The sequence below is a fragment of the Anolis sagrei genome, chromosome 1, assembly GCF_037176765.1.
Source record: "Anolis sagrei isolate rAnoSag1 chromosome 1, rAnoSag1.mat, whole genome shotgun sequence".
NCBI classification, from domain to species: Eukaryota; Metazoa; Chordata; class Lepidosauria; order Squamata; family Dactyloidae; genus Anolis; species Anolis sagrei.
Genome location: NC_090021.1, coordinates 330,453,461 through 330,466,388, shown reverse-complemented (window position 1 = coordinate 330,466,388; position 12,928 = coordinate 330,453,461). Strand labels below are relative to the sequence as shown.

The window sequence follows — 12,928 nt, the reverse complement described above, 5'->3', positions numbered from 1 at the left end:
TATTTGTCAATGTAAAATAATTAGATGAAGTTTCAAAATCATACATAAGATAACTAAGCCCTATGTTACTAGATTAAAGAATAACTCAGGGAGAGCAATCTGATTCCATAAGCAAACAACAAAACTAAAACCCTGAAATAAAATTCAGATTAAATGATTCAAAGTCCTTTAACTCATTCTTCCTAATATGTGTTTAGTGGCCTAAATCCAATTGATAAATCCAACTGAGGAAGGCCATTGAATCATTTGCTGATTGCTGAAGTGTTACATTATCACTTATGTAAATCCCATTGATTTTGTCGTGTTACTTGACGAGCTATTGGATTTAAACCAATATGTTTCTATTTGAACTGCCTTGGAAATATGGCGTCCAAGGGTGGTTTAGTAATGTTTTAAACAAGCAAATAAATTAGAGGGCTCGTTTTGGCATTTCAGCGTGTATAACACAAACCTAACAATGTGTTGTATTCTCATACTTGGCCAGTTTTTATTTTCTTTCCTTCAATCAGGAAAACTAATACGCGGATTTAAGGCTCAGGAAAGGCAATTGTTTCCTCGTGCTGTCTTGCCAAACAGCATTTGATCTTGTGCTGTATAGTCTAAGGAAATGGTTTCTTAGGCTTCTCCAAACTTTTTGTGGGGTGTATTGTCGAAGGCTTTCTGATTAACCAACCTGGACACAGCATTTTATTTGAGAACACAGAAATGCTGGACCACTCTCACAACCACCATGTCAGACTACACAGAGAAGCCATTGAAATCCACAAGCATGTGGACAATTTCAACAGAAAGGAGGAAACCATGAAAATGAACAAAATCTGGCTACCAGTTTTAAAAAACTCTAAAATTGCAACAGCACAACAACAGAGAGGAAGCAGGCAGGGACATCTAATTACCTCTCAACAAAAGTTTGCCCCAGGCACAGTCAGGCCATTGTATGCTAATCAAGGTGGTCAGTTGAAACATTCACACCTGGCTCCCACAGAGAAGAGTCCTTTGTCTCACCCTGGTCATTCCACAGATATATAAACCCTTTTACCTAGCTCCAACAGGCCTCACTACCTCTGAGGATGCTTGCCAAAGTGCAGGCGAAACGTCAGGAGAGAATGCCTCTAGACCATGGCCATATAGCCCGAAAAAACCTACAACCCAGTTTTTGTGGGGTGGTTGAAATGCTACTCAGCTATTTGTCATTTTAATTTCTATGTTTTATGATTTAAAAATGTAAAGAAAAATAATGAGTCAATGGGATATTTTAAAAGGAAAACATTTGAATGCAAGTATAAGGTAGTTTATGTTATACAGATCTGAAAATGGGAACCCTTCTAACATTCAGGATCAATTGCTAAACACTTGTTCATTCGTTCAGTCGTTTCTGACTCTTCGTGACCTACTGGACCAGCCCACGCCAGAGCTCCCTGTCGGTCGTCACCACCCCCAGCTCCTTCAAGGTCAATCCAGTCACTTCAAGGATACCATCCATCCAACTTGCCCTTGGTCGGCCACTCTTCCTTTTTCTTCCTTTTTCCCCAGCTTCATTGTCTTCTCTAAGCTTTCCTTTCTTCTCATGATGTGTCCAAAGTACTTCATCTTGGCCTCTACTACTATGCTAAACACTAGTTCTTGTAGTATACCTTCAAGCTATTGAGAGCCTTTTATGTGGGTTTCTTGGCATGATTGATTCAGAAGGGCTTTGCCATTGCTTTCCTCTGAGGCTGAGAGAGTGTGACTTGCTCAAAGTCATCTAGGAATTTTCTATGGCTTAACGAGTAATTGAACTCCGGTCTCTTGAAATCCTAATCCAACACTCCAACCTTTAGATCACATCAGCTCACGTGTTCATTAAAAAAACCCTCCAAAACAACAGTGCATAGAATGATAATATAGGTTCTTGTGGATTTTTTCAGGCTATATGGCCATGGTCTAGAGGCATTTCTCCTGACGTTTCGCCTGCATCTATGGCAAGCATCCTCAGAGGTAGTGAGGTCTGTTGGAACTAGGAAAATGGGTTTATATATCTGTCGAATGGCTGGGGTGGGGCAAAGAGCTTTTCTCTGCTGGAGCTAGGTGTGAATGTTTCAATGTTTTCCAGAGGAAAAGTGTTCCTGCCATACATCAAGGGAACCACTGACCGCATAGGGAAGCTGATGAGGAAACACAACATACAAACAATCTACAAACCCACCAAGAAAATCCAACAAATGCTACGTTCAGCAAAGAACAAGAGGGATCCTCTCACCTCTGCAGGAGTCTACCGTATACCATGCAGCTGTGGGCAAGTCTACAGAGGGACCACCAAACGCAGCAGCATTGCCCAAACATGAATCAAGGAACATGAAAGGAACTGCAGACTACTTCAACCAGAGAAGTCAGCCATAGCAGACCACCTGATGAACCAGCCTGGACACAGCATATTATTTGAGAACACAGAAATGCTGGACCACACCAACAACCACCATGTCAGACTACACAGAGAAGCCATTGAAATCCACAAGCATGTGGACAATTTCAACAGAAAGGAAGAGACCATGAAAATGAACAAAATCTGGCTACCAGTATTAAAAAAAAACTCTAAAATTACAACAGCAAAACAACAGAGAGGAAACAACCAGGCACATCTTAACACCTCTCAACAAAAAGATTTTCCCAGGCTCAGCCAGGCCTTCAAGTGCTAATGAAGGGGGTCAGTTGAAACATTCACACCTAGCTCCAGCAGGGAAGAGCTCTGTGCCCCACCCCAGCCATTCCACAGATATATAAACCCATTGTCCTAATTCCAACAGACCTCACTACCTCTGAGGATGCTTGCCATAGATGAAGGCGAAACGTCAGGAGAAATGCCTCTAGAACATGGCCCTATAGCCCAAAAAAACCTACAAGAACCTAGTGATTCCAGCCATGAAAGCCTTCGACAATACAATGATAATATAGTTTATGTTTCCAGTCCTTTGTCCCTTTAGACCAGGGGTCCTCAAACTTTTTAAACAGAGGGCCAGGTACAGCCCCTCAAACTATTGGAGAGCGGGATTATAATTTGAAAAAAAAAACATGAATGAATTCCTTTGCACACTGCACATATCTTATTTGTAGTGCAAAAAACACTTAAAAACAATACAATAATTAAAATGAAGCACAATTTTAACAAATATAAACTTATTCATATTTCAATGGGAAGTGTGGACCTGCTTTTGGCTGATGAGATACAGTTGTTGTTGTTGTTGTTGTTGTTGTTGTTGCGTGCTTTCAAGTCATTTCAGACATAGGTTGACCCTGAGCGAGGGCATATAAATGACCTTGGAGGGCCATACCTGACCCCCGGGCCTTAGTTTGAGGACCCCTGGTTTAGACTGAAGAAAAGCTCCAGAATGAATATTTTTATTGAAGGACACACTAGTAAATACTGCAGGTATGAGTAAATCCAGGCCCGGGGGCTGGATGTGGCCCCTTGGGCTCTTTTCTCAGGCCCTCCTTTCTCACACCATCCTATCCTTCCTTCCTTCTCTCTTTTCTTTTTCCTTCCCTCCCTCCTTTCCTCCTTTCCCTCCCTCTTTCTCCCTCCCTCCTTCCTTCCCTTCTATCCTTTCACCCCTCCTTCTTTCCTCCCCTCTATCTATCTATCTATCTATCTATCTATCTATCTATCTATCTATCTATCTATCTCTATATCTCTCTATTAATTTCTCCTTCCTTCCCTTTTGTCTTTCCTCCTTCCTTCCCTCCTTACATTCCCTTCCACCCTTCCTTCCTTCCATCCTTCTCCTCCTCCCTTGCATCCTTCTCTTTTTCCTTCTTCCTTTCCTCTTCCTGGGGGATGTTTAGCTGGGAGAGGGAACATGAGAATCATGTTTCAAGATTTTAAAAGGTGTCCCATTGAGGAGGAGAGGGAAAACGGACTTTCTGCTGCTCTAGAGACAAAGGCACAAATGGCAGGAAAAGAGATTGGGCTGAAAAGATTAGGAAGAACTTCCTGAGAGTAAGGGCTGTTGGAGCAAAACCGACCAACTGATAGGAAGAAAGCTTTCAGCACTTGTTTATCTTTGTAAAGATTGGGTTTGAATCCCTGTGTAGTCTACCGAGTTTCTGGTCATGGTTTAGGGTTGCATTTTTCCCATGACAGTCTCCTCGTCCTTAACAGCCGCATGTCAGGGAAGTACATCATGTTCCTCTTCACAGAAAAAAAATAGATGTTTGCTTTAGAGGTTTTTGAAGGACTTCCTTTTTTAAAAAAAATCAGTATTTGACAAAATCTACACATTTCTTCTTGAGCAAGCAAGATCTACCTATCAAGACTTAAGATTTTAATGATGATGATGATGATGATGATGATGATGATGGTGATAATGGAGAAAGTGAAACGTGTACATTTTCCCATTGACAGCATATAAAAAGGGAAAGGTTTCCCCTTGACATTAATTCTAGTTGTGTCCAACTCTATGGTGTGGTGCTCATCTCCCTTTCTAAGCCGTAGAGCCAGCGTTGTCCATAGACGCCTCCAAGATCATGTGGCAAGCATGACTGCATGGAGCACTGTTACATTTCCACAGAAGAAGTACTTATTGATCTACTCACATATGCATGTTTTCAAACTGCTAGGTTGGCAGAAGCTGGGGCTAACAGCAGGAGCTCACCCTGCTCCCTGGATTTGAACCACCGACCTTTCAGTCAGCAAATTCAGCAGCTCAGCAGTTTAACCCACTGCACCACCAGGGGCTCCAACACATCGTGATTAATAAATCTGATAGATTAAAAACCATTTTGCAAAGTATATAAGATTAGAGATTGCTTTTAATGCTGTTAACTCTGCCAGCCAGAAACACAGAATCATAGAGTCAGAAGAGACCACACAGGGCATCTAGTTCATCCTCATTCTGTCATGCAGGAAAACACAAGCAAAGCTGTCCTGGAAGATGGCCATCTAGTCTCCTTTTGAAAGCCTCCAAAGAAAGGAATTCAACTACTCCCCAAGACAACATACTCCAACAGTTCTTATCATCAGGAGATTTTTTTTCTAATGTTTAGGTGGAACCTCTTTTTCATTAGTTCCAATCCATTGCTTTGTGAAATGTAATTGAAATGAGAATTCTTATCATTGGTCCGGTCAAGCAAAACACATTGAAATTCAGACATGAAAGGACCCTTCCACACCGCCATTTAACCCAGAATATCGAGGCAGAAAGTCCCACAATATCTGCTTTGACCTGGGTTATCTGAGTCCACACTGCCATCGATTCCAATTCAATGCAAAATATGTGGGATTTTATTCAGCTGAGTAGGAGGGACCAGAGTGTCAAGGGAAGGCTATTTCAGTGTGCCACTCTCTTTAGGAATTATACAGAGGAGTTTGGATCCTGGCTGTGGTGCAGCTAGTTAGTAGCCGATAGGTCATGAGTTCGAAGTGAGCCCGAGTTGGAGTGAGCTCCCAACCATTGATAGTCAAGTTTGCTGTTGACCTATGCAGCCTGAAAGACAGCTGCATCAGTCAAGTAGGAAATTTAGGTACTGCTATATGTGGGGAGACTAATTTAACTAATTTACAACACCATAAAACCTTCCAGCAGTGTTGGTAAAAATGAGGAAGTACTCCATCAAGGACTCGGTGTCAAAAGTGGAAGGTGCAGCAACAGCTCCCCCTGTGGTCTAATCGAGCATACCCTCATGAAGCCAGAAAGCTAGAATGTTAAATTATCTGTCTATATATGTTGTATGTCTAATGGCATTGAATGCTTGCCATGTGTATGTGCATTGTACTCCTCCCTGAGTCCCCTGTGGGGTGAGAAAGGCAGAATATAAATACTGTAAATAAATAAATAAATAAATTTGTTGTTATTATTGTTGCCTTCAAGATGTTTCCAACTTGTGAATGTACAGCCAGGGATTTTTCTGGATCTGTGACTCACTTAAAGTCATACAATGGGTTTCCGTGGTCAAGCAGGGAATCGAACTCTGGTCTCTGGAGTCATAGTCCAACGCTCAATCGATCATACCATGCTGGCTCTTGGATATAGATATAGGTACATGCAAACGGGTTGGAAAAAAGGACCCTCTTTTCCTTTAAATCCTAAAAACATGTATACAATGATCAAGGGATCCAACTGAAGGGAGTAGATTGTGATACACAGAGGAAGCAAGGATCCCCACAATCAGTGGAAACCACCTTTTGTGAGCAAAACAATTATACTAACAGAAGGCAAATTCTAGAGCTAGTCCCATGTGCATGATTCACTTGGAGTGTACTCTTTTGAATAAAATGCAAAAGGACCTTGTAGCATGATCCTGCATCAGATGTAGTGACTGAAGTCTACAAAAGCATCTGCTACCAACTACTGTCTCTCAGTACGCTGCTGTGAGTTTTCCAGGCTGTATGGCTATGTTCCAGAAGCATTCTCTCAGAATACAGAAACAAAAATTACATCAGAGGTAATTACAGTAGCCAGGCATGTAGCCCGGGGGGGGGGGGGGGAGGCTTGGGGGGCTTCACCCCCCCCCCGAAATTCTCATGGTGGTTCGCGAAGAGGCCTTACTGGTGCATTATTTAAACTGTTATGTTTATTCATATCATGATCTGATCACCATACTCAATATATCCCATATGCATGGGGGTATTGGGGTAACGATGCAAAAGGTTTGCTAGGCTAGACCCTGGGCAGGCCAAATGGACAAGATAAAATGATAAAATAATAAAAACCCTGGGTGAGGTAGGAATAAAAATATGTAAGTGAGGGGAGCCCAATACTGATAAGAACAGTGGGGCAAGGCTTTCAGTTTAGGACAGGGGGAAAGTGCATCATAGAGGCGAAGAGAGTGGGACTATGATTTCCCTCAGTCTAGACCAGGCATGGGCAAACTTAATCCCTCCAGGTGTTTTGGACTTCAACTCCCAAAATTCCTAACATCCTCAGGTTCCTTCCTTTTCTGCTCAGCCACTTAAGGGCTGAGGCCGGTTGAATTCCAGACAAGGATCAATCAGGTCCAGCTAACAGCTAACACTTCCCAGCAAAAGATCCCCCAGGCAGCAACCAGCCAGACTTTGAAGCTACAAGGCCATTACACTCTAATCAAGGTGTCCAATTGCAACATTCACACAAGCAGTCAAGAGTTCTTTCTCCCTTCCTGGACATTCCACAGACATACAAACCTCATTTGCCTAGTTTCCAACTTTTTTTTTTAATTGTGTCAGGAGCGACTTGAGAAACTGCAAGTCGCTTCCGGTGTGAGAGAATTGGCCATCTGCAAGGACGTTGCCCAGGGGACGCCCGGATGATTTCATGTTTTTATCATCCTTGTGGTAGGCTTCTCTCATGTCCCCGCATGAGAAGCTGGAGTTGATATAGGGAGCTCATCCGCCTCTCCCCGGATTCAAACCTGCGACCTGTCCTGCCGGCACAGGGGTTTAACCCACTGTGCCACCGGGGGCTCCCTGATCTCACAACCTATGAGGATGCCTGCCATAGATGTGGGAGAAACATCAGGAGATAATGCTTCTGGAACATGGCCAAGCAGCCCAGAAAACTCACAGCAACCCAGTGATTCCAGCCATGAAAGCTTTCGACAACACATTCTTTCTCGCAGTCTCAAAGGTGCCAAAAGATCCCTTTGCATACTTATAATTGTAGTCTCAATTATAAGTATGCAAATGGATCTTTTGGCACCTTTGAGACTGAGAGAAAGAATGTGTTGTCGATATGGCTATGACTCTGAATCCTACTGTCATTGGATAAGGATGAAACAAATGTTTAAATCTCTCATTAACATCAGTGGAATTTAGTGGAAACATTTCTGTGCCCATTCAAATAAAAGCCATTGAGATCAACAAAGTTTTTTCCAGATAACCACATATAGGATTGCTACGCTTAATGCTTAATACTGGATGGCTCATGGACAACTATCCATTACTACAGGTTATCAGTTCGATAGAGAAGCATCAGAAATTAAAAGGGCATGAATAGATGACAACATTCATAATTAAGCAAGTAATTATATTAATCTCTTTTCATGCCATTCCTAAGAAGGGAGACTGTAGACACATACCAAGAAATATCTGTGGCTCATGCTAAAATCTTCAAGATTTCCAAGAAATAAATCCCACAGGATGCAAGGGGGTTTGTTTCCGAGTACATAGTTTGGACTCTCTCCTTCACAGAGCTGACAATAACACAGGACTAAAAAACAACACAAGACATTGACTGCCTCAGTTCCTCGGGGCTTAGGGTGGACCCAGTTTGACTAGCTGCCCAATCTCTCCAGTTTCTCCATCACTTTGGCCAGTGTTTTCAAACACTTCTGCCATTATCACACAATCTTCTCTGGGGGTTGGGACCCCTGGGGGAGGGTTGCAAGTGGGGTGCCAGAGGGGTCACCAAAGACCATCAGAAAACACAATATTTTCTGTTGGTTTCGGGGGGTTCTGTGTGGGAAGTTTGGCCCAATTCTATCATTGGTAGGGTTCAGAATTCTCTTTGATTGTGGGTGAACTATAAATCCCAGCAACTACAACTCCCAAATGTCAAGGTCTATTTCCCCCAAAATCCACCAGTGTTCACATTTGGGCATATTGAGTATTCGTGCCAAGTTTGGTCCAGACCCACCATTGTTTGAGTTCACAGTGCTCTCTGGATTTAGGTGAACTACAACTCCAAAATTCAAGGTCAATGCTCACCAAACCCTTCCAGTATGTTCCGTTGCTCATGGGAGTTCTGTGTGACAAGTTTGGTTCAGTTCAATCATTGGTGGAGTTCAGAATGCTCTTTGATGGTAGGTGAACTATAAATCCCAGCAATGACAACTCCCAAATGCCAAGGTATATTTCCCCAAACTCCACCAATATTCATATTTGGGCATATTGAGTATTTGGCTTCAAACTACAAGAAAGGAGATTCCATCTGAACATGAGGAAGAACTTCCTGACTGCGAGAGCCGTTCAGCAGTGGAACTCTCTGCCCTGGAGTGTGGTGGAGGCTCCTTCTTTGGAAGCTTGTAAACAGAGGCTGGATGGCCATCTGTCAGGGGTGCTTTGAATGCAATATTCCTGCTTCTTGGCAGGGGGTTGGACTGGATGGCCCACGAGGTCTCTTCCAACTCTATGATTCTATGCTAAGTTTGGTCTGGATCCATTATTATTTGAGTCCACAGTGCTCTCTGGATGTAGGTGAACTACAACTCCAAAACTCAAGCTCAATGCCCACCAACCCCTTCCAGTATTTCCTATTGGTCATGGGAGTTCTGTGTGCCAACATTGGTTCAATTCCATCGTTGGTGGAGTTCATTTGATTGTAGGTTAACTATAAATCCCAGCAACTACAACTCCCAAATGACAAAATCAATCCTCCCCAACCCAGTATTCAAATTTGGACATATCAGATATTTGTGCCAAATTTGGTCCAGTGAAGGAAAATACATCCTGCATATCAGATATTTATATTATTATTCATAACAATAGCAAATTTACAGTTATGAAGTAGTAATGAAAATAATGTTATGGTTGAGGGTCACCACAACATGAGGGACTGGATTATCATAGAATCAAAGAGTTGGAAGAGACCTCATGGGCCATCCAGTCTAACCCCCTGCCAAGAAGCAGGAATATTGCATTCAAATCACCCCTGACAGATGGCCATCCAGCCTCTGTTTAAAAGCTTCCAAAGAAGGAGCCTCCACCACATTAGAAAGGTTGAGAACCACTGTCTTACTACTTCATCACACTAGAGAATGAATCCACTTTAAATCCGGTTTCTGCCTCCTGCAGAATTCTGGGGTTTGTAGTTTAGGGAGGACCCTTTAGGAGCCTCACAAAACTACAAACTCCAGAATTCTGCAGGAGGCAGAAACCGGATTTAAAGTGGATTCATTCTCTAGTGTGATGAATTGGTTAGAGGAAAATAAATCACACTCACGCCCAGCAGTCCCAAGAATGGTAGAGTTGGAAAGGACCCCAAGGGTCATCTAGTCCAACCCCTTGTAGACCAGTCAATCAAGAAACAAACTTCTTCTAGGATTCCTTTCCAGCAACTCTCCAGAGAGCAGACTTCCAAAAGCAGAGGAAAGGTCCCTTTCCGCTTTTATATATATATAAAAAAATCAATCCATGTACTATTTGATTCCAAAATGGACCTCCATTCCTCATGATCTCCAAGGGGTCTTTTCCACTCCATTAGAGTGGCCAGTTCATTCACAGACATTTCCACAGCAAGGACTTACCGGAGAGCTTTGGAGTGCGCAGTCGAGGAGGCGCATCAGGATGCCTCCTCAGCTTCTCTTCTTTCGCCTCTTCCTGGCTTTTTCCACCCTCGAAAGGCACTCTGGCTCTGGGGACAAGTCGTGGCTGGTGCCTCCTTAGTGTCTTTCCAAAGCCCTACAGCCTTGGAAGGATCCGCGACCATCACACGCGCGTCCGCAACCCACGCGCGTGTTTTTTCGCCATCCCTCCCAGCCAAGGCAGGAGTTTGCTGTAAGTAAGTTCCTCCTCCTTCTCTTCCTCCTCCTCTTTGCCGTAATAAATTGGAGAAGCTGGCGTGAGTCACTCACTCCCTGGCAGTGCCAGCTCCCATGCCCAAGAGGAGGACTCTCCTCTGGTGACCACAAGCAGGCAGGAAAGGAAGGAAGGAGGGACCAGCCAGCCGCCCAGATAGGTGATCATCCTCATGGCGGGAGAGCACTCCAGGCTCACCTTGGCCACCTCTTCCTTGCCCACTGGGGACTTTCAAGTCTCCTGTCAACTGGTGGCCACCCCAGGAATGTAATCTTATTTTCTCATTTTCTTTTATAAATATGTATTACAGTTTTTCTTTAGAACATAGAGTCAAACAGAAAAAAGAATGAAGGAAATAAAGGGAATTGAAAAATAAATCAAAAAGAAGGAATCATAGAATCATAGAATCAAAGAGTTGGAAGAGACCTCATGGGCCATCCAGTCCAACCCCTTGCCAAGAAGCAGGAATATTGCATTCAAATCACCCCTGACAGATGGCCATCCAGCACCTGTTTAAAAGCTTCCAAAAAAGGAGCCTCCACCATACACCGGGGCAGAGAGTTCCAACTGCTGAATGACTCTCACAGTCAGGAAATTCTTCCTCATGTTCAGATGGAATCTCCTCTCATGTAGTTTGAAGCCATTGCTCCGCGTCCTAGTCTCCAAGGAAGCAGAAAACAAGCTTGCTCCCTCCTCCCTGTGGCTTCCTCTCACATATTTATACATGGCTATCATGTCTCCTCTCAGCCTTCTCTTCTTCAGGCTAAACATGCTTAACTTGTTTAACTTGTTGTCCACGAGGACTCCAAGATCTTTTTCACACGTACTGCTCTCGAGCCAGGCGTCCCCCATTCTGTATCTTTGCATTTCGTTTTTCCTGCCAAAGTGGAGTATCTTGCATTTGTCACTGTTAAACTTCATTTTGTTAGTTTTGGCCCATCTCTCTAATCTGTCAAGATCGTTTTGAATCCTACTCCTGTCCTCTGGAGTATTGGCTATCCCTCCCAATTTGGTGTCGTCTGCAAACTTGATGATCCTGCCTTCTAGCCCTTCATCTAAGTCATTAATAAAGATGTTGAACAGGACCGGGCCCAGGACGGACCCCTGTGGCACTCCACTCGTCACTTCTTTCCAAGATGAAGAGGAAGCGTTAGTGAGCGCTCTCTGGGTTCGTCCATTTAACCAATTACAGATCCAAAGAAGGGGATCACACAATGAAGAAGAAAAGGGGGGGGGGGACACAAGATACATTACATCTGCATTAAAGTAAAATTAAGATACATTTACATGTAAATACAAATTTATTTGTTTATTTATTTACTATATTTATCTACGGCTCTTCTTAGCCCTTAGGCGACTCTGAGCGGTTAGCAATAGCAAAACAGCGCCCCTTACTAGATCTTAAACACCTTCATGTTTCAAAGCCTGTCTGAATACAAAGGTTTTGATGTGTACATAATATCCTACTCCTAACCAACAATGTGTTGCAACTTATATCTCATTTTTCAGATATTTTGGATTTGGAATCAATTGAGTAGTGTGACTGTCTGCATGTCCAACATTCAAATAACTACATCACTTTGTTCTGAGACCATTCAGCCATGGAAACCCATTGATTAACCTCGGGCAAGTCATTCTCTCTCAACCTCAGAGGAATGCAGAGGCAAACTAGCTCTGAACAAACCTTGGCAAGAAAATTCTGTGAGAGGCTTGCCTTTGGGTCGCTGTAAGTTGGCAATGCGTTGGAGGCACACAACAATACTAGCACATATGATCCTGGCAATTGTAGATGTGGATATTGTGCAGGAGGGGGGAGAACTCCCTGTACCTTTTAGTTGTGGTTGTGTCGTTATAATTTCTAACACATTAAAGAAACTAAAATACAGAAAATGGGAACAGTTTGACTTGCTCAGACGAAGAAGGTGGAAGGCTCCAGACGATGATCTTTGGTATTAGAATGGAGGGAGTCCTAAGTACACAAGAGTGCCTGTAATATTTTCCTCAGCACTGACACATATGGTGTTATCTGCTTTCCAACACAGTGTTTGCTGCCCACCCTGTTCTTCTGACACAAATGAAATCACAACTACACACAAGCAGCCCCCAAAATGTTCAGAATCCTAGAGGAGAAACTAAAACATTGTATGAAAAGCGTCTGTACGCCCAGCAAAGGCAGATTGTTTAGTTCCTTTTATTAATTTCTGTACAGGCAGCTGATTATTTTCTTATTTTTCAAGGAAAATATGCGATACTTGCATGTTTGTTCAAACAAATTTACAGATACCTTTCTTCCATTTCTTGTCATTTGACAAAATAACACAATGTGGATGGAATGAGGATATCATAGAATCATAGAGTTAGAAGAGACCCCAAGATTAGCCTCTACTTCAATGTCTATCCAAAGCCAAGGCATTTATTTCAACAGCTTTTGAGAATAGGTTCTTGTGGGTTTTTTCGGGCTAT

General features: G+C 43.0%; 1 protein-coding gene across 1 annotated transcript in view; it reads right to left on the bottom strand.

The window, feature by feature from the left end:
• The window catches only part of ESR2 (estrogen receptor 2), a 59,346-nt gene extending 48,892 nt beyond the window's left edge, over nt 1–10,454 (bottom strand). The window contains exon 1 of the mRNA XM_060754307.2: nt 10,195–10,454. The gene's annotated coding sequence lies outside the window, so the exon portion shown is untranslated. The remainder of the gene's footprint in view (nt 1–10,194) is intronic.
• Nucleotides 10,455–12,928: the final 2,474 nt, after the last annotated feature.